The sequence below is a fragment of the Canis lupus genome, chromosome 1 (genome assembly GCF_011100685.1).
Source record: "Canis lupus familiaris isolate Mischka breed German Shepherd chromosome 1, alternate assembly UU_Cfam_GSD_1.0, whole genome shotgun sequence".
Classification (NCBI taxonomy): Eukaryota; Metazoa; Chordata; class Mammalia; order Carnivora; family Canidae; genus Canis; species Canis lupus.
Genome location: NC_049222.1, coordinates 12,800,060 through 12,825,121, shown reverse-complemented (window position 1 = coordinate 12,825,121; position 25,062 = coordinate 12,800,060). Strand labels below are relative to the sequence as shown.

The 25,062-nt window shown below is 35.0% G+C and overlaps 1 long non-coding RNA gene across 2 annotated transcripts in view; it reads left to right on the top strand.

The window, feature by feature from the left end:
- LOC119870704 overlaps positions 1-25,062 on the top strand; it is a 50,008-nt gene that overhangs the window by 14,085 nt on the left and 10,861 nt on the right. Inside the window, exon 3 of one of the 2 annotated variants that reach the window (XR_005353358.1) lies at positions 955-1,853. The exons of the other annotated variant lie outside the window; for it this stretch is intronic. This is a non-coding gene — a long non-coding RNA (uncharacterized LOC119870704). Of the gene's footprint in view, positions 1-954; positions 1,854-25,062 lie in introns of those variants that run through there. 2 annotated transcript variants of the gene reach the window in all.

Below are 25,062 nucleotides of genomic sequence, written 5' to 3'. Positions count from 1 at the left end.
TTGGAAGATTATTAATTATTTTATCAATTTCTTTAGTAGGTAGAGGGGTATTCATATTATCTCTTTCTTATGTGAGTTTTAGCAGATCTTGTCTTTCAATGAATTAGCCCATTTCATCTAGATTATCAAATTTGTGGCCACAGACTTGTTCGTAGTTTTCCCTTATTATCTTTTTAATGTCCTTAGGATTGGTATTTATGTCTCCTTCATGTCTGATATTTCATAGTTTGTTTCTTCTCTCTTTTTTTCTTAGCCTAATGTTAGGCTTGTCAGTATTAGCCATGTTTTCAAAGAAATAATATCAATTTTACTGATTTCTCTACTCTTCCTGTTTTCAATTTCATTGATTTCTACTACAATTCTTATTTTTCTTTCTCTGCTTATTTTGAAATTAATTTTATTTTTCTCTGTTTTTCATTTTGGGTTTCCTAAGGTAGAAGCTTAGATTATTGATTTTAGATCTTTCTTTTTTGTAATATATGGATGGATTCAATGATATAAATTTATGTCTAAGCACTATCAGTATTTCCCACAAATTTGTCAAGTTGAGTTTTCATTTTCATTTAGTTCAAAATAGAATTTAATTTCTCTTGAGATTTCTCCTTGCCCCATGTGCTATTTTTATAAGTATATTGTTTAGTCTCCCAAGTGTTTTTGAATTTAAGCTGTTATTGATTTCTAGTTTAATTCCAACTGAAAATAGGCATTTTATGATTTTTGCCTTTTTGAACTTGTTAAGATGTGTTTTATGGTCCAGTAAGGTGGTCCATTTTGGTGAATGTTCCAAAATATGTATACTCATTGCATTCCCACCAGGACTGTATAAGAGTGTTGATCTATATCCTTACCAACTGTGGGTTTTAATTTAAATTTATTCCGGTGTGTGTTTAAAGGAATGTTACTGTGGCCTCAACTTGTATGTCTATCTTAGTTTGAGTTTATTCTTGGAAACAGAGCCCAAGAAAAGAACTTACATTCAGGATGCAATCCATGGAACCAGGAAAGAATGACCTTGGTGACCGACTGAAAAAATGAAAACCGAACATAAGTAAATGTTAGAGACCACTGAAAGCAACGACGGCTGATTCCTTTCTTGGACCTCAGGAAAAGTGTACAGAATACCATTCAGAATCCTCTGCTCAAGGATCTACTAGAAGGATAATTATTTATTGACTGTAGTCCTCTTCCAGTAGTAGATTACCCAAGCCTTCCTTGCACTTCCACACTTGCACAGTAGGTTCTGCTGGTGTTCTCAATATTGGAGAAGCCCTGAAGCAGGCAGAAATATGTGACACACTCTTAAGGCAAGACACTGTCTGAGCCAGATTGAAAGGCATGACTAAACTTCAAGGTAAAACAGAGGGGATTTAGAGAGTTGCACAGTTCTGATACAAGTTCAAGAGAACTAATGGAGCAAAGTGTGTTTTGTGTTTATTGACCATTTGGACTCGTCTTTTATAAAGTGATACTTGAAGTTTCATTGTTTTATATGATATCAGCTTTGTGTGTTTTACTTTTAATTTGTAGAAATGTTTTATATGATGGAATTACAATTACTTTATCACTCACATGTGCTGTAAATATCATCTCATTTCACCTTGCCATTTTTCTTTCTTACCCATGGGTTTGCTGAACAGAAGATCCGATTTTAATGTTGTCTAATTTTTCAAGCTTTGTATTTGTAATTATTTTTGTGCCTCAGTAAAGGAATCTTTTCCTATAAAAAGTTTGTGGAGGGAAGCCTGGGTAGCTCAGCGGTTTAGCGCCGCCTTCAGCCCAGGGTATGACCCTGGAGACCTGGGATGGAGTCCCACGTCGGGCTCCCTATGTGGAGCCTGCTTCTCCCTCTGCCTGTGTCTGCCTCTCTCTGTGCCTCTCATGAATAAATAAATAAAATCTTAAAAAAAATTGTGGAGATATTTTATATTAAGGCTTTTGCCTGGGGCAGCTGGGTGGCTCAGTCGATTAAGCTTCCAACTCTTGATTTCTGCTCAGGTCCTCATCTCAGAGTCCTGGGAATGAGCTGCCTAGCCTGGGGCTCTGCACTCAGCACAGAGTCTACTTATCTCCCTCTTCCCCCCATCCCCATCTCTCTCTCTCTCACTCAAATAAATAAATAAATAACATATTTTTTAAAAAACAGAAGGATTTTGCTTATTTTTCATGGTGAGCTCTATAATCCATGTGTATTGATTTTATATATGATGCATTATATCATATTTAATGTATATGATACATATATTACATCTGTAATACATACATGTTTTGCGCCCAATGTCCTCCTTTCTCTTTCTACAAGGATCTCTTGTACGTCTCACCCCCATATAAATGGTAACCTTGACATCAGTGATTTTCCTTGAAGACCCAGGTTTCTTTGCTAAAATTGTTTGAATCAGTTATAGAGACTTGTTCTGAATTACCCATTCTTTCTCTGGCAGTGGTTGCTCCAAAGTGAAAAGATTGGGATCTACCTTTATGTCTAAGAAACAATGTGGAAGATGCAAGACTGAGAGAGAAAGAGTTAAGGTGGGGAGAGAAAGCACTGAAAACATTCTAGCCCTTAGTTTCTCATATTTTCAGGGTAACCTTCCAGCCTTTCTTCAGATTTAATTCACAGTTTATGAATCAGTGAGTCTCCCTTTTTGCCTGGGCTGGAGTTAGAGGTCTCTCACAAGTGCAAAAATCTCTGTCTTTCTGTTTCTATAGACTGGATTACTAGAAGTACTGGAAGTACACACATTGCTCATAATACATTCATAGTTTATACTTCTATTTTATTGCCAGTAGCCTTCCAGAATGGGTTTAAATAATCGCATTTTAATCAATTATGTATGAGTAACTTTTTCCTTACACAATTTTCTACCACACACATTATTATAGTTTTTCTCTTTTTCCAAATATATTAGTCCCCCTAATCTCCATGATTGTTGCAACATTAGCCATTGGTTCAATAAAGGGAGGAGGGAGGAGATGAGTCTTGTAGAAAAAGAGAAATAAGTACCTTAAATTCAAGAACTACAAGGTTAGGGGAAGTTTTTTTTTTGTCCCAGAATTGTTTTAATTTTCTTCTGTAACTTCAACACTGGGGTTTGACAATCTTAGGCCTAAAAATAAATGGAAAATAATGATTAGACATGGTTGGAGATTAACCATTACAAATGTGTTGGTATTCTGTACCCCTTTCAGCATAACTGGACAAAAATAAGAGCATTTATATTTCCTTATGTTACCAAGACACAAGTACTTTTTGGATGTAATACTTAAGAAATTTTGAAATGAATGATTTTTCTTATGTCAAATAGATATTTTATTTTTTTCTCCCATAGATATTTTAAAATAAATAGTTCTTGTCTCCCATCTGGTATATCTGGTCTGTTCAAAACTATAATTTGGGGAGGACCTGAAATATGATTTACATGTCTAATTTTAATAAATGAACAGAATGTAGAGGAATGAGCTGGCCTCATGATAGCCTTTAATAATAAAAACATCTTCAACAATAACAAGCATTAACTAAGTGCCTGCATGTTTAAGTGGGACTCACATTTTACATTTGATAATTATATTATCCTCCACAATAGCACTAGAAAGTATTACTAATTTATTCTTCTTTTACAAATACCTTTTTTTAAAAAAAATAATTTTATACTCCTTGGAAATAGGTATTAACTTTTTCTGCTATTCCACTGGCAGCTTCAATGAGTCAACTTGACATTATTATAGGGAATCAGAGGAAATTGTACTCTTGTTTGCAGATGGAAGAATGGAGATAAGCTTCTGTATGAGGTTTGAGGGTGACAACTCTGTTATGACCCTGGAAATGTCATAGAAAGTATGAAGCCTAAAAGTAAAATATTTTAGCGTAGAGAAATGGTCTGGGCAAGTGTCTTAGTCAATGTAGAAGAGAGACATCTGATAAATAAGGTAAGAAAGAAAAATTATTTTTCACTGTGATATGCAGGAGGTAGTATAATTCTAAATTGAGGACCAAAGGTTTTCTAATTAGTTGTGTTTTTGCACAAATTGGATTTCTCTGTTTCTACATGGACTCATCTTTAAAATCAGGATGGCAATATATTGATTTAACTTAATGGGAAATGCCTAAAAATATATACATGTAATTTAGTCATTGATAAATACAAGGGAAAGTAGAACTAATAAAATAATGTTCAATAGGTAATTAGAAGATGTTTCCTGATTTGGTATGCTGGAGCTATGGATAATTAAGAATTTCTGACAGGCAGATCATCTGAACAAAGAATTCAGTGGCTGTTAATTGAATTATATCTGTTTGTTACCTCCCTTTGTTTGCTTGCATCAGTTTAAGTTCACAATAATAGATACAGTAAATGCTTACCACCTTATGTCTGCTGGTTAACTGATTAATTAAGTCAGGTTGAATGGAATTCAATTAATGCTTTTTGTCTGGCTGCTGTTTGTTTGCTTCTAGATATTTGCTAGTGACTGTAATGAAATCGGATACCAGCCACAGCTTTTAGGTATGGTGGTAACAATCAGAAAGCCTGGGCCCGGTGAGTTTATTTCTGTCAAATAATATCTTCCTGAGGCATTCACTTACAAGTATGGAAAAAGAAGTGAATGATACAAAAACCAAACCAAAAAACCCCCCAAACCAAAAAGTATCCAAAAACCAAAATGATGCAGCTGTCAGCTTCCAACAAATAGTACAGGTCTCACCTGACTTACACTGGGGTTATGTCCTGCTAAATCCATCATAAGTTGAAAATAACACAAGTCATAAATGCGTTTCATAGAGCTAACCCATTGAACACCATAGCTTGGCCTAGCCTACCTTGGTCATGCTCAGAACTCTTGCATTAGCCTGCAGTTGGACAAAATCAACACAAAGTTGGTTGTATCATAAAGTGTTGAATATCTCATATAATCTATTGAATACTGCACTGAAAGTGAAAAACAGAACCGTGCACGGGCACAGATTGTTGTCAGTGTATTGGTTGTTGATCGTCTTGATCATTGGCTACTGGGCGCTGAGGCTTACTTGTGAGAGAAGATTGTACCACATATCCCTGGCCTGGGAAAAGATCAAAATGAAAAATCTGAAGGGTTTCTACTGAATGAGTACCACTTTCACACCATTGTAAAGTCAAAGAATCATTAAGTCAGGGACCCTCTGTATTCCATATGTACGTAGCTTGCTTTTGTTTTGGAAGTATGAGAGAGGGCACAAAAGAGTTGAGAGTTTTCTTTGACGCTTAAGTTTTCAGGATGGTTTGTTATGGAATGGGAGGAGTTCTGCACAGTGTCTCTAGACTCTGCGAAATTCTGGAATCAGGTGTATGTGTGTGTGTATGGGGGAAATTGCACAGCTTTTTATCATTTATCAGGAATGAAACAATTACTGTATACATTTTCATCCCACTTGAAATATTGAGTCAGTATCAGTGGAGGAAAGAAAACCCAGTAATGGCTTGGTCTTTTTATTTCTTTAGAATGAATCTTTGGGTAGGCACAATAAATTGTTTCACAGCATAATTCATTGGGGGCTCTTGAGCTTCAGTTTGTATTATATATTCATAGCTTTTTGTGGCAGCCATAGGCCATGAGTCTTAAGCCTGACATGATGAGTCTACAGGGAGAAGGCTGTAGTTTGTGTTACAGATGCCCTTAAGAGAGTTCCCAGCTGTGTACTCTGCTTTTAAAATGGATGCAAAATTAAACTTACCATAATGACTTGTGTTGAAGTCAGTGAGAATTAGTCTTCAACTATACAGGTGCTACAAGATAAAATGACTTATTTAAGCACTCATAGGAGATTTCTGCAACTGAGAATTGAGAAAATGAACACACGAGTTTATGTCTACTGCATCTTTTTAAATCCTTAAAATGAATATATAAACTTCTGAAAAAGAAAAATAAACTCCTATCTGAAGCCAGGCTAAATGAAAGGAATGAATGCTTTTCCAAAATTCTCAAATTCTAAAAGAAAGTCTTCCAGAGAGGTCAGATGAGAAAGATTTAGAGAAACCTAACTTAGGGAGAATCTTTACAAAAGGTCTGTTGTTACGTTTAGAGAAAGAGAACTCCATTTTTCTACCCTAGGGTTGGATTGATAGATATTTCTGCATGGAATGTATCTACAGATATGGCTTCAAAGCGCTCTTTCAGATGAAAGATATGCATCTGTATTTATGACCTTACGAAGCCACCATGGCACCCTATCTTCTAGCCATATAAGTAACAGTTTATCTATTTGTAAGCTCACACACCTTTTCCCTGGGATGCAGGTGCATTGAGCTTCATTACTAATACCAAAATCTAGCATGAACAGATATCTGGGGCTAGGGCTTAGAGTAACCTTCCTAAATGCTGATTTTATAAGAGTCTGAAGAACATGGAAGAAACCTAGAAAACTAGAGCAGTACTAAAATTCAAATAAATAGTTGGGTTCCTGATCTCATCTTAGAGAGGGTTCTGGTCAGGAATTCCTAACTTGAGCCTAAACTATGTAGCTGTGTCATTTCCTGGGCAGATACATCTGAAACATAGAAGAAGAACTGATGGTGTTTGAGGCTCAGCAGAGCCTGTTTTTGTGAGAAGTTCATCAGAGTGAACTTGCCCCAGTTTGGATTTATTTGCCCTTGCAGATAGATGTCCTTCACTCTAGATGCCAATTTATTCTTGGTTGCTTGCCCTGCTTCCTGGATGAAAGGATCAAAAATGCCTTGGGTCATCATTGCAGGGTCATGAAGTTTCATCCCACCATTGTTAGCTCATCTTCTATCATGATCTGTGACTCAGACTTCCTGGTGGCAATGACAAGATTTTGGAAACCATAGCAGTTCTTGATTCCAAACCCCAATGTAATGGGACACACAGAACCTCTGAATATCTCAAGTAAGTCCTGGAGAGTTGGAGACACTGGAGTTCTCTCTCTTGAGTAAATTTGGACTGATGTAAGAGAAGTGATATAAAGGAACTGGAAGAGAAGGTTTTTTACTTTTCTACTTATGGCCTATTCTAACAGCAATTTTACATAGTGTTCCTAAAGGTATCCTGAAAAACAAAAATTAGTTCTAATTTCCTGAGATATTGTGTGGCCAGTTTGACTATATATAACATTATCTTTATGCATACTTTCTTTTTATCCCCTACTTTCCTTTCTCCCTCATTCTTGTTTCTTTCAATTGAACCCTCCTCTCAATGAGGCATTACCATGTGAGCTTGGTCTCAAGTTCTGTTTTCTAGGAAATTAGATCTAAAATAGAACTTAACCAAAGAAAGAGATAATCAGATGGACAAGATTAACCTAGTCATTAGAGCTTAGTTTAAAGGAAAAAAAATATATATATATAAGTATAGGATGGCATCATTTAATTCCCAATTTAGGCTCTCCTGTACCCAAATTTGCCCTATACCATATTTGCCTTATATAAGAAAAGTAATAGAATAGTGGGACAAGGGTCTGGAGTACCTATGAACCAAGAAAACCTTATTCTTTTAAAAACTGTGGAATTGGAGTACAAACAACACTATTTTTGATGCCCTGTGAACACTGTAACTTGTAACTATAGACTTACACTGAAATAATTAGATTTGTATTTTAGAACCTTTTCATGTAGCAAACTCCAGGCCCAGTTGGCTTCAGTGGGGAATGCTACCAAAGAAATAATATTTCTATACAAACTCTTCTGGGAAAAAAATGGAAAAGGGGGAATTTTCTGATTCTGGACAATATCCATATAATACTTGAGATGTTCATGAAAGAAAAGAAGTAGGCCTTCTTACCCCTACATCAACCAAGCAGTGAATGGGGGCTACACCTGGAGGAGAATTACAGCCTCAAGCAAAGGCCCTTCCTTTGGCTAAGGGCAACATCTGCAGAAACTGGGCTTTGGGCTCATACCACCCAATCTTCCCAGCACCTCAGTGAATGAGTGTTCTGCCCTGAGTGTCTGTGTGGTACACTTCAGTGCCCACCACAGATATATTAGCACTTGACTGATTATGATTTATATGGAAGATCCTAGAGGGAAAAAAGAAATTGCTTCAGCAGTTCTAGGTCTCCAACACATCACAGACATGGTAGTGGTCAGTAAGATTTGGAAGTACCTGTGAGCAGGAGGTAAAGACCCTTTAGGAACTAGTGTTATCTAGCAAAATTACGTGGGATAGTTTGTCTTATTGGAAGTAGCATACCTTGTAGAGAGTGGATGTCTGCCAATAGATGGTGGACAACAGGAATGGATTTCCCTGGAGGGGAAAGAATACATGGCAAATGGTAATCAGTAATTAATATCCTTTATTTATAAGAAGTCATGTTGCAGCCTTAAAACACCTCTAGGTTTGTTGTTAAGTTAATGTTGTTTTTGTTGGTGGTGGTGGTGGTAGTGTGTGTGTGTGCATGTGTGTTTATTTGAAACCTTAACTGAGACTTCTACTTTCTGGGCTTCCGTTTTTGTTTCACATCAGCCACTGTGTGCCTGCATTCCAGAGTCCTGTTCCCATTTTTCCTTTTTGTGTCTGACCTTTGAAATGATGCACAGTGACTTGACCCTCACCCACATACTGCTTCTAAGCTGTTTTCCACTGTTAAGAGGCCTTAAATAGGTCATATTTCCTTTTAATGGGTACCCAAACCCAAAACATAGAGCATCACTTTTTGTAAATCTGTGTTTAAGGACAGTAAGTGCATTATTTTTGTTATTTAAACAGATCATTCTTGCTTGTTTCAATAATAAATTTAATTATATTCTAGATAGTATACTTATAAATATTTTCTAATGAAGGTACTCTGAATTGCTGTAAGAGAGTATATGCTTTCCTGAAAAAATAATCTCATTCTATCATAAACAAGTCCCATGAGAAGTTTAAGGTTGAGCCAGACCACTCAAAATCTATGCCACTTTATATTCAGAATATTATCGAAAGCAATTATTGGTTTGTCAACAGGTAATTTGAAGAGTAGCCAGATACCTCAGTGTGGCTGAATGCTGCTTCAGGAGTTTTAAAATGCATTTAAAAATAGTGTCAAGATGATAGCTTCTGAGCTCTGAGCAAATACAGATGGACATAGAGCTCAGAGCACAGGAGAAAGTGCCAGCTACCAGAGGTGACAGCAAGGTGTGCTTCTGTATAGATGAAGGCTCTGTGCAGCTTAAAGTGCCCCTGTTTGTGGAGTAGCCACATTGAGGGTTTTTCTTTTTCCCACAGAAGATTAAAATTCTGTACAAACTATCCTAGCTTCAAATTGCATATGGACCAACAATGCTCAGCTTACACTGGCAAAATTATCCTATTTAACAATCACAGTAAGTGCTAATTCATGTAAGAGAAATGTGTTTTATCAAAATAGATTATAGCTTCAAATATAGCACGCTCAATTTATGTTGCTTATGGGCTTAGTATTAAGTATGGGCCTGATTGACCTTGGCCATGAGCTTATGAACTTTGTAAGGCAGATTCTGCAGGTGCCACATTCACTTACATGCATAGTAGTGAACACCATGGTTTGAACATAAGTAGATGTTCAAATTTTGATAGAAATTTTTTTTTATAGTTCAGACAGAAACTAGTATCTAATGTGTGTGTGTGTACTAATGTTTTCATTTACATTAGTCCATGAATTAGGGTAATGACAAACACTAGCATTAAACATGAAAGTGGGTAGTGAAAACTCCCACATGATCTGCTTCTACTCCATATTGCCTTTCATGAAGTAAATTCCAAGTTATTTGAGGCTTCTGTGCAGTTAAATAAAAAGGGATGAGATACTACCAGGGAAATGAATTACAGATGATACACTATACTTGAAATATTAAAAGTAGATAAAGTGACTGAAGGACACGGAACTGATATGAAGCTAAAAAAATAAATAAATAAATGTGGGAAAATCGCTAGATTTAACATCTTCTTTATATAACCTGAATTGTTCTTTAGATACCTGGTGCCCCAAATGATTATCAGTTATCGTATTTTACTACTTATTTTAAATGTTTGAGAAAGACTAGAAACTTCTGAATTTATAAAAGCATTTATATACAATGAAAACACCATCCTCAAATACTCATATACACATAGACACCAACACCATATATAACAGTAAAACACTGTAGTGTGTACCACATAATAAGAGTCTCAAATTGTTTAAAATGCAGGATGGTATTATTGAGACTTTAAATGATTTAGGGATGGCTGCATTAGTAGCTTGCCTGCATATCTCAGGATTTGGGAGCCAATTGTCAATTACTTAATGTGTCTAAACTCATACTATTCATTATTATGAGTGTTATTACGGGATTTATATAATTTGACTCTTAACACAATTTGTAGTAATGAATGTAATTTAAATACCCATCTTTTAAATTAAATAATGTAAATTTAGATAAATAATTAGAGTTGAATAGCTATCTTTCCAATATATAGGAAATATTTTTAGTTCTTGTTATATTTTGTAGGCAATGTACAAATATATTTATAAAAGATGCACTTACACTCTTATAAAATATCAAAGAGAAGGGCCAACGTTATCCTGATACTAAGCCAGAAGAGATACCAAAACACCAGCCTTGTCTTGATACCCAAACCAAAACTCTAAAAAAGAAAACTACTGGCCAATATCTCTAATGGGAATAGATGCAAAATATTTCAGTGAAATACTAGCAAATCAAATCCAGCAGCACATTAAAAGAATCATACACCATGATCAAGTGGAATTTATCCCTGGAATGTAAGGGTGGTTCAATACATGCAAGTCAATCAATGTAATAAGTCACATTAATAGGATGAAGGAGAAGAATTATATCATCAGATATAGAAAAAGCATTTGACAAAATTTGACATTTATTCACGATAATGATAAAAATCTTAACAAATTAGGGATAGAAGGAACATATCTCAACATTATAAAGGCCATATATGACAAGCCCAAGGCTGATGTCATACTCAGTGGTGAAATGTTGAAAGCTTTTCTCTAAGATTATGAACAAGATAAGATGATCCTTTCACTATTCTTATTCAACAGGACTAGAAGTCCTAGCCAGATCATTCAGGTAAGAAAAACAAATAAAAGATATTAGAATTGGAAAGGAAAAAGTAAAATCGTCTCTTTTGGAAGATGACATGAATTTATATTTAGAAAATTTTAAAGACTCAACCAAAAAACTGTTAGATCTAATCAGCAAATTCAGTAAAGTAGGACACAAAGCGAACATACAAAAATTAGTAGTGTTTCTACTAATTTTGGAGAAAAGACAGTCTTTTCAATAAATGGTGCTGTGAAACTGATATTCACATGTAAAAGAATGAAACTGGGCCTATGTCATATACCACTCACAAAAATTAACTCAAAATGGATTAAAGACTAAATGTAGGACCTGAAATTATGAAAGTCCTAGAAGAAAACATAGGAATAAAGCTATTTGACATAGTTCTTGGCAATTATTTTTTGGATATGATACCTAAAGCACAAACTACAAACTTAAAAATAAATAGGACTACATCAAATTTAAAAGCTTCTGCACAGGAAAAGAAACTATCAACAAAGTGAAAAGATAGCCTATGGAATGAGAAAAGATATTTGCAAACAATATATAATAAGAGGTTAATATTCAAATTATAAATAACTCATACATTAGTATGTTGTACACCTGAAACTAATGTAACATTACATATCATCTATATAAAAACAAAAAACTTCATACAACTCAATAGCAAAAATAAATTTAAAAATTTACAAATAAAAATAAATAAATCCAATTAAAAATGGGAAATGGACCCAAACATTTTTAGAGGAAGATATATGAAAGGCCAACAAGTACATAAAAAGATGCTCAACATCACTAGTTATTTATTAGTGATATGCTTCAATGTAATACCACATCATGCCTGTTACATGCCTATCAAAAGATAAGAGATAACAAATGGTGTGGATATGGAGAAAAGGGAACACTTGTATACTATTGGTGGAATTGTAAATTGGTGTAGACACTATGGATAACAGTATGGGGTTCCTCAAAAAATTAAAAACAGAACTACCACATGATCCAGCAATTCCACTTCTGGGAATATATCTAAAGATAATGAAAACAGTAATTCAAAAAGATAACTTCTATCCCTATATTCATAACAAAACTATTTACAGTAACCAAGGCATAGAAACAATCTAAGTGTCTAGTGATGGATGAATGAATAAAGAAGGCATATATATATATATATATAGAGAGAGAGAGAGAGAGAGAGAGAGAAGTTATATATATGTGTGTGTATGTATTAATTTTATATATATATAGTATATATATATATATATATATATATAATACCTTCTTTATTTATTCACATTGAAGGCATCGTGCTAAGTCACATAAGTCAGAGAAAGACAGGTACTGTAAGATCTCACATATATGTGGAATCTAAAAACAACATAGAAAACAAGATCAGACTTGTGATTACCAGAGGCAGATGGGACAGGGAGGGCAATTGGGGAATATGGTCAAAAGGTACAAACTTTTGGTTCTAAGGTAAATACTAGGGTTATAATGTACAATATACTGGCATGCAAACACTATAATATAGAAGAAAGTGGTTAAGAGAGAATATCCTATGAGTTCTTATCACAGGGAAGAAATGTTTTTCTTTTTTCTTTACCTTTCCTTTTTGTTGTCTCTATATGAGAAGATAGATGTTAACTGAACTTGTTGTAATCATTTCACAATATATATAAATCAAACTATCAAGTTATATGCCTTAAGCTTATAGAGTGATATATGTCAATTATTTCTCAATAAAACTGGAAAAAGAGATTTAATTGCACATTCAAGTGGAAATCATTCATATACAGGAGAACATTCATAGCTGACAACATAGTTGTAATTGATATGTTGTGTTAAATATTAAAGACTTAGGTTAGCATAAAATACTTGGGTAAGAGTAAATTTGTCAAATATGAAACATTTTGTGTGACAAAATTAAATAAAATGTCTTTTTAAAAATCAAATATAAGAAGTATAATCAAAACATTAATGATAGGTATTTTCCTTTACTATGCGAAATAAATTTAAAACTTCTATGGTTTCTGAAATATAACTATTATGAAAGTACACACTTATAATTTATAACTATCCCTATTCCCAATATATATGAAGTAGATTTTTGTAGATGGATTGAAGATAATAATATCAATTTTATTGTTAATTGTATTTATAAAATTTTCAGAAAAAAATGTATTCTATTTGTTTCATTTATTCTGTTAATACTGTTTCATTTTAGACCACTTATGTTGATGTATCCAAGTAGCATTAATATCACTTCATGCCTATGTTGTTTGTTACTGATTATGTTTGCAAATATTTATGTTTGGAAGGATAAATAATGAAAACAATTCTCAGTGCAAACTAAAAGTGAAGTGGATTAGGCTCTCAAAATTATTGAAATCATAACTTTCTTGTTTCACCAAATCAATATAATTAGAAAACAAATTTTAGGAGGGTTTACTTATTTTATGAAATAATCAACTTCATAAAAAGTGCTATCTTTAATACCAAAGGTACAATTTCAAATTCATGAAACCGAAACATTTACATAAGAATTGGAATTCTTAAGCTTTTAAAAATTCTAACTTGTCTGGAAATGGAGAGAGAAAGGGTGAAATGATTAAAGGGAGAAAATTCAATTTTGAGAACTTTGAAAAATGTGAATGTATCATCATAATAATATTTTAAGTAATTATTTTTAGGTGAAAACATTACATTTTCAGGATTATTCCAGTTTTTAGCAGTCCAGGATGACTTAAATATTAGAATGGAAAATTTTCATATGCACATTTCATAAATATGAAGGGATTCTAAATTTAGCTTCTGTACTTACACTTTGTTGTGGTGTCAATATATTGACATCTCAGATACCAGTGTCATTTAACTCTGAGATAATATAGAAACTGTTGAGAAGTCCAGAGTTATTGGGAAATATGAAGAAATACTTAGCTAAATCATTTGTTTTTATAGGTGTTTTGTTGTTCAAATATTCAATTTACTATAATGTATGAAATTTAAAATTTTGTGATTTTACTCTTTAATAAACTTAATAATGAATAATTCTGTTCAAATACAGCCAAGACAGAATATATAGAGTTAGAAGCATAGAAACATAATACTAAATTTTGGACACTAATAGCCATACTTAATCACTCCAAAACAGTCAGGAAAATGACATTAAAAATTCTTGCTTTCTGTATCAATGTTTCAGTTTTGAATATTTGCTTCTAAATAAAAAATACATCTATACTTAAATATTAACATGAGCATCCATAACTGTACAAATCCATGATAATGGACATTTCATGGCAATTAATTATGTCACTTAGTTTATTGATAAATGCAAAATTGAATAGATTAGGTGTACTGTTCATTTTTCATTAAAATTTCTTAAGAAATAATGAAAGATTGATTACTTATACCCATAATCCTACCAAAGGAAAACAATAACCCTGGATTCTTTCATGGTGAAGGATTTGTAAGCTATTGATATATAGTGATTGAAGGAGACACTAAACAGAAGATGTGAGGTAAAATTTTTAGTACTTGAAGTGAAATATTGACACTAGATCTATAAAGTTACAGACATCAGCCTCTGTCCAAATCCAGATATGGTACTGGCTGGCCAATTGCTGTCTCAAAGCAATAGATGAGTGAGAGAATGTAGAGTTGGTTGGATAAGTTTTAGTGTGGGACTTTTTTTAAGTGAGTATATGATGACTGGCCCTACCTTACAAGTTTAAAAACTGTTGCAATATAGAAAGAGATATGTACTCGTGTTTGTGGCAGAGATCAAGCCAAGGCTTCATTTTAGCTATATACCATTTTACCTGACAGATAACATCAATACCTTCTGTGCTGTTGAAATGGTGTGATTTCAGTGATTTATGAATTTTTAAGGGACACAAATGTTCAGTCCATAATGGCTTCCATCAGATGTTCATTTTTAGTTGCTGAACTAATTTCACAGTGCTTATTCTAGAGTAATCACATTTTGGTAGTATTTAGAAATGTCTGTTTTTGAGGCATTAGACAAGTCTGGCCATTTGGGCATAACCATATTCTTCTGGAGAGTCTTAGACATAAATGAAATGAGAAGGGGTTGGCACAACCTATTTGAGATTGGAAAATCATGTTTGTCTTGTATTTGGGGGACTATATTGGGGGAATATATCTTTTTGTTGGATTAATCTTTCATTATCCCTTTGAATACCAAATACTGATAAGAGGTAAATAAGAAAGATGTTGAAGACATCTAAGTAAACTAACTTATTTTATATAAAATTATGTTAGTACATGAGAAGTAGGAGGAAAGTGTTCTTTTCTGGATGGATTTTTAAGAACATGAAGGTATGATTTTGGGGAAACTTTTGAGGGTGTAAGAATACATATCTACGTACACAGAAGTGGAAGTGAAAAGAGAGGAAAAACAGAGAAGATAAGATGAAAAAAGTTCCATCTGCTGGATTATTACGGAATTCCATTACCCACTGCCATTCTTTAAAAGACTTCAGGAGAGAATTAAGTATCTCTATAGAAGTTGTCACACTAGTTATTATAACTCTATACATGGATTAGACCTCAAAATACTTCCGGTTTGTTTAGGTTACTTTTATTTTGTGTGTTCTTACCTCCAAATTTGGACCTGTAGTCAAATGTTCATCTGCACCTGAAATTTACAGACTAATTCTGAACCTAGATGCACATTGTTGCCATTATCATAACTGTCATGCCAATAAATTGAGGCTGTTCAGACAGGGCACGTGAGTGTTTTTAGACGAATACAACAAAAATAGAGGAAAATAGAAGTCCTGAGATAAAAATTATAATTTTTCAACTATTCTATGTTTTTACCAGAAAATACTATATAGAGAATTAAAATATGTCCTATGTGAGTTTATGGAAATGGAGGAACCTTAAGAAACAAGATCTACTTTTTTTTTTTTTTTAAAGATTTTATTTATTTATTCATGATAGTCACAGAGAGAGAGAGAGAGAGAGGCAGAGACACAGGCAGAGGGAGAAGCGGGCTCCATGCACCGGGAGCCCGACGTGGGATTTGATCCCGGGTCTCCAGGATCGCGCCCTGGGCCAAAGGCAGGCGCCAAACCGCTGCGCCACCCAGGGATCCCAAGATCTACTTTTTACCTAAGTTTTCAAAAGCACTGATTTCTTAATGCATTTGAACCCTTTTTGGTTAGATGGGGAAAGTGAATGTAAATAGCTTTTCAAGGAACTTTTACCAAAAAAAGGACACAGTAAAATATTAGAATGGCTGGAGAGGGAAGAGCCAAAAGGGATGTTTTTGTGAGGGGGGGAGATTATAAATTTTATATATGCTTATGAGAATGACACAGCAGAGAACATAAATGTCAGGGTGTGGGATAGAATAGACTCTGTTACTAGGTAGTTATTGTTAGCAAGTGGTAAACATCTGGTGCCTACATAGAGATTTTATCTTAGATGAGAGAAATGGGCACTTATCGCTAGTAATAGGAATGAAAAAGCATATGAGTACAGCGGCAAGTGAACAGTGTAGTAGGAGTCCATGGAAGTCCTTATCTGATTATTCAATTTTATAGAAAAGTAGCAAGTATGCCATTATAGAAATATGAGATTGTGGAGGTAGGTTGGATATTTGAGGAGTAAAAAGAAAGGGAAACATGAATTATTTCTATAGGAGAGGGAGAGAATAAATGGACTAGGAGACATGGCATAACTTTTGGCCATTAAGATTCAACCTCCCAGATTAAAAGACACCAATCAAAATAGATTTGTGTTTTTCTCTAGCCATGTTTAGCTACAAAAGTGCACTTGTGTAGTAACAGCAAAGGTAAAAGTACTAGGGTTATGGATTTGCCAAAGAATGGTCTTTTACTGAAGTTCAATAAGGCCAGTGAAGAGCAAGGGAGACAGGACTATATACAAGGGATAGATTTTAATGTTTGTCCATAGAATTTATTCTGCATGAGGTGGGAAAATAAACATCAGATATGTAAAGTACAAAGGCAAAAGCAAGCTGACTCTATAAATTGTAGTCCAAGTGAAGTTGAAGAATTATTAGAGCTGGAATATGTGATGAAATGAGCTAGAAAGTTAGCAGGAGATGGTCTGAATTTAGGATTTCTTAAATTTGTGTTACAGAGTTTACACTTACTGGTAATGAATGAAAAGTTCTAGTGCAGGGTCTCTCAACCTCAGAACTATTGATATTTCAGACTAAAGAAGTGTGTGTGTGTTTGTGTGTGTGTGTGCATGTGTGTATATGTGTGTAGGTTACCCTGTGCCATGTAGGATATTTAGCAGGATGCTCACTAAATTACTCATTAAATAGTAGGAGCCACCCTCCCTTCCTCAGTTGTGAGTACCAACAATGCATCTAGCCAAATATTCCCTGGAGAAGCAAATTGTTTCCGGATTGAGAACCACTGGTCTAGAATATGACCATTTAAATGAGTGGCAGGGGAGAAGTAAAGGGCAAGATCACCAAGGATGTAGAAGCAGGAGAGTTAGGACAATTATCTACGTGTGTATTGAAATAATCCAGAATTAAGAGAAAAGTAGTGTTGAGGAAAGCTACAATGATAGTAGCTACAGTTATACACAAGTGATGGGGGAGTGATGATCTGTGAGACTGCTGACAAAGGGTACAATGGAGAGGTTTCAGGAGTTATGACACACAAAGGAGGGAGTGGAATATGAGCCATGTTTGTGTGAGGAGTCTAAATCTTTTTGTGGAGAATTGTATACGTGAAAAGATGAAGGAGAACCTTTTGAGGTGGTTGCAAGATTGTGAATTTTACGAGTATAGAGGGATGGGTCAAGTAGAAAAGGTTTAGGACGTGTTGTAGATTCTGAAAATGAACATGGGAGGAGTCTTATTTGCAGCTATTGAGTCCTCTTGACTCATCTCTGAAAAGTGTAAGCCTGTAAAAATGTCTTACGTCAGGAGAACTGAGATCACTCTTGACTTTAGCAAGAAGGTCTATTTCTTCTTGACTTCTCTCCATAGACAGTAGAAAAGATAGGCTAGTTCATACTCAGAATGCTGTATGTTTTTATTTCCACACCAGAGGTTAAGAGGGACTAGGAAAACTGCGTCCTATCCCAAAGTTTCCCACTCATTAAGTAGCGTGATCTTGAGTTGCCCCCCTTAATGCAGGAATCAGAAGGAAGACCAACTCCTGTGAGGTAGAAAAGATATAGAAAAATGGGATTTGATTGGATTGTGAATCACTAAAGGGGTGGAATCTATACAAATGTTGGAGAGAAAAAAAAATGTTGGAGAGAGTCAGAAATACTTAAGAAGTAGTACCTACTAGACAGAAAGAAGGAAATTAAATTATTTCTTCATCTTTACAATTCTCACCCTCCAAATGAGAAAGAATTGCTGCTAATGAGTAAATTAGGAAAACAGTTAAAGAAGCATGGTAGTTTAAATTGATCTACCTAATGAAAAGAGAAAGGGTACTGAGAAGGTTAGGTGAACATTTTTTGCCTAAGGCAGCTGCTGAATACACGAGATTTGTGTGTGTGTGCGCAAGCATATATGCGCTACTGTGTCTATGTCTGCATATATACCTGAATACATTTGTAGAGAGAGTTCAATAAATAGAACATAAATATATCAGATACATATTCAGTGTGGATATCATAAACACATACATATATCCATATATTACATGTTTAGAAAGAGAAAGAATAGAGAATACAAATTTCAAGAAGTTTGAATTACTTTATAAAGGGATCAACTTTATACATTTTTGTGTAAGCTTTATTAAAAATAGAAATATTTAATTACTTTTTAAATATTTTCAGTATTGAATTGTCCTTTCCAGTATTTTTTTGCATGTCTGTGACTCCATACCAGGACCTATACCATGAGGTTATAATGGCTTACATATTTAGGGATATCTAAAACTCAATAAAACTTTAAAATCAAAAGAATGCTAGGTCAAGAGACTACCTTACTATGATTTAATGTTTTATTTGTTTAGATCCCACACTTTTGGGGACATGAATTCAGCAATGTATCTAAGGAGTCATTCTCAAGTTAATTCACATCACAACCCATGTAAACCGAAGTGAACTCTTCTGGCACTTTTTCATAACTGATATCTTTATTATCACTTGACTCTTTTTGAGAACAACTTATGGAAATTTGGATTAAAAAGCATGTTGTGGAATTTAGGTAAATGCATACTGAGGTTACATCATGTTTGAAAAGATACCATGATATTTAATGACACTACATAGACTGATACTCTCCAGGATTTTAATCTGAAACCTGTATATTTTTACCTAATACATGACAATGGATGGCTTTGTCTGGGTTTTAGCCTCATGTTCTGAAAATTTGTTTTCTCACAGACATGTTAACTGTGTCAAAGATCAACGTATTTATTAATAATGTTTTCACTATCAAGAACTAAACATTATCAACACAAGCAAAAAAAAAAAAGAAAATTCCTATCAGTGTATCATAATTAAAACTAGGTTATATTCTGGAGCATATAGATATCTACATCCAAGTAATTATATTCCTCACATCTTCATCACATTTACTTTTTCTTTTCAATATATGGTTTTTCATTTAAAAATCCTGGGAATGTATATTCCAGTATTCTAGGGAATATAGTTCCATGTACTTATAGATGCATTTCCAGCGAATTTGCTTTTTACTTATGCCAGGGTGAATCCTAGTTTCTCTATCTGTCTCTATTTGGTTTTTGAATTATTAAACTTTTTTCCAATTACGAAGTTTACTGGATTGCTGCTTCTGAATTTTTTAACATGTGTTTTTTGAATGACAAGATTGGGGCCCAAATAGATTGACACTGTTTCTTCAGTGAAATCAAGAGGAAGAACACACCTGCATGTATTTATTATATGCAGTGAGATGCAGGTACCACCATCTCCCAACTAGCATAGGGCTTTTCTTCTACATGACTGCCCCTTTCATTCTTCATTTGAAGTCTGGAACTCTTAGGAGTGTTTTGCTGAATGGCTGTTCCCAAACTACATGAGACTATTAGATCCTAAACTGTTTTTTAAAGTTCTAAGATTTAAAAAAATCCTACTTTTATTAGAAGAAAGCTTTTATTAAAAGAAAGCTTTTAACTTTCAAGTTAAACTTTTAACTTTTTTTTTTTAACAGAAAATCTTTTAAATGGAATTACTTTGCAATTTCTTTAAAGATGCAAAGATCAGGGGATCCCTGGGTGGCTCAGTGGTTTAGCGCCTGCCTTTGGCCCAGGGCGTGATCCTGGAGTCCTGGGATCGAGTCCCACCTCAGGCTCTCTGCATGGAGCCTGCTTCTCCCTCTGCTTGTGACTCTGCCTTTCTCTCTCTCTCTCTCTCTCTCTCTCTCTCGTGTGTCTCTCATGAATAAATAAATAAAATCTTTAAAAAAAGAAAAAAAGACGCAAAGATCTCCAGAAAACAGTTTGTCTAGCACCCCCCTGGTGAGATCCCTGTTATTCACTCTAGGGTTAAGGTAATACAGCTGCCTATGGAAATGAAAGATTAATTAGAGGAGGTATTTATGAATTCATTAAAAGCTTACCTCAAATTTTTTGTCTATTAATTGTTTTATCCATGGCCTTCCTAGAATGAAATTTGGTATGAGAATGGGTAAAACTGACAAAGGCCTTGGTAACAGAACACTCACTGCCTGCAAAGATCACTCCTCAAAGTGACCTGAGTAAGGTCAGCATTGCTGAGGTGGAGAAATTCTGGGTAAAAGAGAAACATTTACTGAAGAAAGAAAGAGGGATAATTGGAAGGGAATGGAGCAAGGTTGAAGTTAAAACACCTAACAGATTTAGATTCTCAGTAATAAAGAATACACATGACGTGAACTTGTGTGAGTGGTGCCTTTGACTGACATGTTTGCGGGAGTCGAGGGGCCCTGGGGGTCTGGAGATACTTGGTCATCGATGTGGCAAACAGATGTTTCCCTTCCCACTTACGTAGCGCATGCCAGAGCTCAGGGCCACTCTGCCGTGTACCCTTGGGGAGAACAACACACGAAGATTATTCATTTTTCCTTCTCCTTCTCCAAAGAAAATAAGATGAATAGAGGAATAGATCAGTAAATGAATAGATGCTTAACTTGAGGTACTGCTGGTTTCACTCGTCATGGATTCTTTCTGTGTGTTATTTTCCTGTCCTCTACTCCCAAAACAATGTCATACCTCAAGCAGTTAGATTTCGTTCAGCATGATGAGTTAGTTGTCTTGCACAACTCTTTCGAGTATCAGTGCAGAGCATGTAACCAGGCACAGAGCCGGCAGTCTTGCACCATTTATGGAGGCTTGTTTGTCAAAGTTCACAGCTTAGCAACATTTACTGCTCCTCTAACTTTCTCTGCAGTGTTATGGTTGTAATTATTTGGTGTTATTCTGGGAGTTAATTGCCAGGAAACAAAATTAAGGGAGCATGTCTGATCCTTTCCCTCCTCTGAGACTACTGAAAAAAGAATTGAAAAGAGGTGAGCCTTAATATCAATCCAGCATGGACCATTTCTCTTGTCATTGGTCTCATTGAAGGAGCTCACTTCAGGAGAGTCACAAAGAGGTCAGAAGATTTTAAACTGCCAACTTAGATCTGCATTACAACTTCCAAAGACTTTTCAACAATTTGGTATGGATATGCCGAAAGCCTAGCTCATTTCTCTATCATGAGATTGCAAAATGAAATCCTGGTTTTCATTGTGCTAATAGAACAGCTCTTGGAGAAAGATTTCAATGAGGCATTTTAGTAGTGATCATCTTTAAAACTATTATATATTAAATTATTAGAAAAAGGATTTAAATCATTTGAGATAATTGAATGACATCATTGATAAAATTTAATCAGGTGGTGACTTAGGCTGAAGAATGTGCAAAATATATTTTTGGATCGTTAAGCCTAAAAGAGGATCACCTCAAACAAGACATTAAATTCGGAAGGGTTTATGTCATCACTAGTATATCCATCATTGTGGGGTTACTCAGAGTTTACTGAGAAACAGGAAAAGTGCTGCATCAGCTCATTTTCCTCTTAAGACAGAGAATTGTTTTGTTCTTGTAGCAATCTCTTAGTAATGCCTGGATGTTTTTCCTTGACCTCACTGTCAACAACAGAAGGTGCCTCTCAGCTACTCAGTAGTGGTAGGATCCTCTTGCCCATAGCTTCATATCTTCCTCCCTCAGCTTCATATCTGTCATGGCCTGAGCTTCTCTTAATAACAGAATGTTCATTTCACGTTCAAACAATTAGAGAGGAAACTATTTGTCTTAATTGCTGAGCCTCCAACAGATGTTTTGTTAATAGTGGTAAGACACCCTCATCTAAACTATTGCTTTAAGATGGGAAAACACTGCCTGGTGGTAACATTTGAATTGTTATAACTTTGAAAACGTTCACATTCTACCTTGAAGGGCAAATGCACTTAAAATTAAGGCATCATTATATTTATATTTATATTTATATTTAATAATATCCCATGAATGCACAATTGATTTGTACATTCCTAGAATTTGTGCACATGTCAAATCATACTATAGGAATAATTCTGTTAAGATATGATGTAAAAGTATTGACTTTTTGGAGGAATGGATTTTTTTTTAAACTTCATATTATATGTGAACATACAAATTTATATTTGTATAAATACTGGTTACTGTAGAATTTACTTTGGATAAAAATATACTGACATGAGATTGAAGAGTATCCAGGAGAGACAGTAGCAGCTATAAGGTAAGTTTAAGGAAGATGAAATCAAATAATAGTCAAAATCTACTTTAGAACAAATTACTAGGACATAGACATATAATTATCATAAAAGAATCCACCAGGAAGATGTAATAATTCTAAATATGTAAGCACCAACAACACAGACTAGAAATGTAGGAAGAGAAAAATTGTAGATAACCCAGAAGTAGACCAACACAAATATACCTAACTGATTTTTGACAAAGGTGCAAAAGCAATTCATTATAAGAAAGATAGTCTTTTCAATAAGTGGTGCTCAAGTAGTTGGGCATCTAACATTATAAATTTTAGGTTAAAAAATAGGAGAAAATCTCCAGAATCTAAGACTATGTAAAGAGCTCTTCGATTTAATGTCAAAAGCATGACTCAAAAAAGGAGAAAAAAAATGAATTAAACTTCAAAAAATTTACAAAAAATGCTCTCAAGAAAGACCCAGTGAAGAGGTTGAAAATACAAGGTGCAGTGGGAGAAAATATTTGAATACCATACATATGAGATTTTTATCAGATCTCAAAACTCAGGAGGAAAAACCCGAGTACTTCATTTAGAAAAAGGGCAAAAATCATGAACAAACATATCACTTAAGAGGATATACAGATAACAAGGACATGGAAAGTTGTTTAACATCATAAGCCATTTAGGACATGCAAACTAAAACCAAAATGGTATATATCCTTACGCAATACTAGAATCGCTAAAGTGAAAATAGCAACAATGCCAAATGCTTAGATAAATGCAGAGATAACTGTGGATATTTGGGAGAATGGAAAGTCCATTGCTGCATGGATTTTGTAATAAAATGTGCATCATTATCACATTGTAAATATTTTGATATGCCAGACATGTGACACAGATTAGTTTCATGAATCACATTTGTGTGACTTGAGTTGGTTGATTGGGCCAACCAGGATACCATAAACTGTAAAAGTGTCTGCTGTGGTAAGACGTTGCTGATAATACTGAGACAAAGCCTAAAGTATGATTTGGTAAATCTGCTGAGATCAGATAAAAGCAGAACCTCATGCAGGGCAGCCTCCCTCAGTGTGAGACAAAGGGGTCAACCATTTCCAGAAGTCAAGAGTCTGGCGTAGAGCAGTATCTCTGCATCAAAAATAGTCTATGGTAGAGGATGTGTTGCTGTGCTCAGGGAGAAATGGTAGTATTTTGTTTGATGCAGGCTGAAGCAGCAGCTTGAGTTCAGTTGGTTTCATCAGATAAAGGGCATTTAACTTGGGCATTTGCATGAAGAATCCAGATGGTTTGATCAGGAGCTGTGATTAGTTTCTGCAGTTCATGGCCCCAATGAGTAGAGTGTTAATTTGCCAGTCTGTAGTTTTCCAAGTGGCAGACCAAACACTAGAGTACTGACAAGTACCCAAGCTTCAATGAAATTATATCAAGTTTCATCAAGGTGAGTAAAGGCCAGAGTTACAAAAATGTTTTGAGTTGTGTCCATTGGACACAGTGACCGTACCATTTTCTGTTCTTTACTACTAGCATTGAGGTTGAACAAATGCAGAAGCCCAGTAGATGCCTTTAGCTTTTGGCTTAGTTAAACCATCTATGGACCAGGCCTAGACATTGAGGGCATCCTGTAGGAATCAAGAGCCCCATGAACAAAAACGGCTTTCTGTAAGACAGTGGTGTGGGGAATTAAATTGCTCCCAAAGTGCTTGTTGCCACTTGTCAAGTAAAGTGGAGATATGGGGGACAATGCCAGGCCAGTTGCACTGTTGAATATAACATTTCTATTTAAAAAGTGAGGCTTGGGATCCCTGGGTGGCTCAGCAGTTTGGCGCCTGCCTTTGGCCCAGGGCGCGATCCTGGAGACCCGGGATCGAATCCCACATCGGGCTCCTGGTGCATGGAGCCTGCTTCTCCCTCTGCCTATGTCTCTGCCTCTCTCTCTCTCTCTCTCTCTCTGTGACCATCATAAATAAATAAAATTAAAAAAAATAAAAAAATAAAAAAATAAATAAAAAGTGAGGCTTATTGGGTCCTTCCTACCTCATTAGTTGTTAAGTCCAAGTTAACCTAAGTTAGACAGCAGTTTCAACAAGAACCCAAGGGCAGTGCAATAATTGCTTTCTTTTTTTTTTTTTTTAAGATTTTATTTATTTATTCATGAGACAGAGAGAGAGAAAAAGAGAGGGAAGAGAGAGAGGCAGAGACACAGGCAGAGGGAAAAGCAGGCTCCATGCAGGGAGCTGGACATGGGACTTGATCCCAGGTCTCCAGGATCAGGCCCTGGGCTGAAGGTGGCACTAAACCACTGAGCCATCTGGGCTGCCCCCAA